This window comes from Cornus florida, unplaced genomic scaffold, assembly GCF_030987335.1.
Source record: "Cornus florida cultivar Cherokee Brave unplaced genomic scaffold, ASM3098733v1 CherokeeBrave_3.0.0_Hap2_Chr01, whole genome shotgun sequence".
Lineage (NCBI taxonomy): Eukaryota > Viridiplantae > Streptophyta > Magnoliopsida > Cornales > Cornaceae > Cornus > Cornus florida.
In genome coordinates, this window is record NW_026775571.1 from 12619455 (window position 1) to 12623277 (window position 3823).

General features: G+C 38.9%; 1 pseudogene; it reads right to left on the minus strand.

The window, feature by feature from the left end:
- Positions 1 to 698: 698 nt before the first annotated feature.
- Positions 699 to 797, minus strand: LOC132282597 (small nucleolar RNA R71; annotated as a pseudogene).
- Positions 798 to 3823: the final 3026 nt, after the last annotated feature.

Here is a 3823-nt window from a genome sequence, read left to right on the forward strand (position 1 = left end):
CCTACTTTTGTCCCTCTTAATTTTCATCTTGAATCCATTGTTCAAAACCCTAGGGGAAGAGGAAGTTCTAGTCAATCCATTTCATCAATGGAAGCACATAATGAGGACCATGTTGAGGTCCTTGGTAAAATAGACCAACAATGTATCCTCCACCCCAATGTGCATCATGATAACATGCAAGTACCATTAGGCATGCCGAGGCCATTCATTTACCCACCACAACAACAAGGCCAAGTTCCATTGGGAATGCCAAGGCCAATCTACGCTCCACAACCTCCCATAGTTCAAGGCAATCAAAGTGCCCATGTTGCACCTCCAATTGCTAATCCTCCCCTTGCTTTAAGAGATCAGTATGTGCCTAATGAGTACAATGCACCCACATGTATTCAATTGCCACCATTTAGAGCACACCACTATGAGAGCAAACCATAAACCATTTAAATGCTTACTAATTATCATGGACTTCCAAGTGAAGAACCTTATAAGCATTTGGATGAGTTTCTTGAAGTATGTTCCACCGTGAGATACACAAACATGCTGGAAGAGTTCTTAGGGCTTAAACTTTTTCCATTCACCCTTAAAGACAAGGCAAAATATTGGTTTAATAATCTTAGGCCTTTTTTAATAACTTCTTGGGCAAAAATGCAACAAGAGTTTTTGAAGAAGTACTATCTGGTTTCTAAGACCAATGCCATTAGAACCTCAATTCGAGAGTTTTCACACAAGGATGGGGAAACGTTCCATGAGGCATGGGAAAGATTCAATGAATTGCTTAGGTAGTGTCCACATCATGACATGCCCAAATGGTAATTAGTTCAATATTTCTTTGAGAGCTTATCGGACAATTACAAGGGCATGGTTGATGCTTCCATGGATGGCTCTTACATTGATAGGCATGAGGATAACGTGTGGCGTCTTTATGAGAGCATGACTGCAAATTCTTTGCATCGAATTTTATCTTCTAAGAATGGTAGGAATTCAAGTGGAAAGAAGAGTGTTGGCTTACATCAAGTTGACCATTCCAATGAAATAGCCACCGAGATGAAATCCTTATCTCAAAGGTTTGATCAATTCTTGATCAACCACAATTCGACAAATCAAGTATTTTTCGTCCCTAACCATTCCCATCATACATCCAATGAGACATGAATGACTTGTTCAAATGTTTTACATTTTACTTCCAATTGTCCCCATGGACATGTGCAAAGTGAGCATCATGAACAAGTCAATGCAGCTTTTGTTAATCAAGGGAAGAATCCTTATGGCAATCACTATACTCCTAGTTAGAGGAATCATGTAAACTTCTCTTGGAGAAAACAAGGGAAAGGCTCAAACCCTCCCCAAGGTGGTTTCCAAGGGAATTATGTTCCACCTCCGATGCAAACCCAAGGTTCCCAACGTTATAGATCATCATTTCAATCACAAGGAAATCAATTTTCTAATTCTCATTTTCCTAATCAACCATCATTTCTCAAGGAAGTTCTAGGAGTCCCACTTTTGAAGAGAAAGTTTTGACTGCTCTAGGCACTCTAGAAGCGAATACTCAATTGCTTCATTCTCATTCTCAATCCATTGCTAAGCTAGAAACCCAAGTAGGGCAAATAACTAGAACTTTAAATGCTAGAGAGAAAGGAAAAATGCCTTTGAATGCCCCACCCAAGCAACAGTGTGTTGTGGAGACTCATTCCTCATCGAAAGGTCACATAATAGAGTATGTCAATGAGGTAACTAACTTGAGAAGTGGGAAGATTGTGGAAAACCAAGTGGGCATGTCCAATGAAGAGAGTGAACCGGTGCAACCCAAAGTTGACACCCGTCCCGTTTCTCATCCTATTCCTCCTTCATTGCATATGCATAATCTTTCAAATGAGAATGTGTTGAAAAGTGATTTGAAAAGTGATTTTGAAAAGAAAAATTTGCAAAATGATTTCAAAACTTCTTGTATTGAAGAGACTTTAAAGAAAATTTTTGAAAAGGTTTTTGAGCCAGGAGCTCCATTTCCGAATGCCTTAAAAGGATCCATTTCAATTGACAAGTAAAAGGCCAAAACAAATGAAATTATGGATGTGTTTAGGCAAGTAAAAGTCAATCTTCCACTTTTGGATGCAATCAAGAAAATTTTGGCTTATGCCAAGTTTTTGAAAGACTTATGCACCCAAAAAAGGAAGCACAAAAGCCAAGCACCTAGGAAAGTGGTCTTAACCGAGCAAGCTCAATTTTGCAGCATAACACTCTTCCAAAGTTTAAGGACCCCGGTTCACCTACCATTTCATGCATCATTGGAGATTATATCATTAATTAGGCTCTTTTAGACTTAAGAGCAAGTGTTAACCTTCTTCCGTACTCGGTATATGTCAAATTAGGCTTAGGAGACTTGAAACCGATGTTGGTGGTTTTGCAACTTGCCGACCGATCCATCAAAAATCCTAGGGGTATCATTGAGGACGTATTAATTAAGATTGATAAATTCTTTTTCCCCATTGATTTCGTTGTGATTGACACGGAACTGTTCCCGAATCCTTAGAGCCAAATTCCCATTATCCTTGGCCATCCTTTCTTGGCAATAGCGAATGCTAACATTAATTGTAGGACAGGGATAATGAAGATCTCATTTGGCCACATGAAGGTGAAGTTGAATATCTTCAATCCAACCTCTAATTCATTTGACAAGCATGAAGAAGTGAATGTTATAGAGAAATATCATGACCATGAATGTGAAGGAATAGAGTCTTTGTGTGAAACCAAAAGTCCAATAAGTTTATCTTCAACCCTGAATTCCAAGAAAGTAGTTTCTAAATCTTGTTTTGAAAGGGCATGGAAGCCCAAAGATTATTTTGACCATAGACCAAAAATTTCTTTTGAACCTAATCTAACAAGTTCTCTTGGGAACCATTTGTTGGGTGAAGTTCAAAGCATTTATCACCCCATCAAGGAGGGGATGCACTATAAGATGTTTGACCCGGGCTAAAAAAGACCAATGTCTTGCTAGAGACATTAAAGACAAATATATTTCGTAGGGTGTCATAACCCTATTCTTCCCTCATTTCTATTTTAAATTTCATTTCTTACGAAGTCTAGATATTTGCTTTAGGTTCAAATGCATTGCTAGGAACAGTGATTAGGATTGCATGCACTTTCATGTTGAAATGAGCATTCTGCATAAGTTCGATCAATCTCCAAAGAGGTTCGGTCGATCGAACTCCTTACCTGCATCCAACCTGCATCCAATCACCTCTCTGTCCAATCGTTCAAAGAAAACCTGTATATTTCAGCTCTCTATCCCATCGTTTGAACTTGTTCCTAGATCGATCTTTAGTTCTTCGATCGATCCAACTTCATCTTGGATCGATCTGTAGTCCCAACACTTAGAAAATTTTGAACCTGCATCAAAAGGCCTCTCTGTCCCATTGATCGAACATGTCTGCAGGTTTTTGCATGTTCGATCGATCGGAGTTCATCTGAGATCGATCTTAGAGAGATCGATCTCTGTTATTTGATTTACTGTTTTAAATTTTAAATTTAAAAAAAAAAAAAAAAAAAAATTGTCTTTTATTGAGGAGAGATCGATCACAGTTCGATCGATCTAAGATTTCAGTTTGATCGATCGAACTGGTAACGGAATGTTTTTAAAAAACCAAACCTAGGGTTATTAGATCGATACCATAGATAGATCTAACACCCTCACCTTTGTCCCTCGCAGCTGCAACTCACTTCCCCACCTCCGGCGACTCCAGCGAGCCCATCTCATCTCGAATCTCTCCATTGCATCTCGGATCTCAGATTTCATCTCCCTCTCATCTCATCTCTCGGTTTTAGGTAAGAT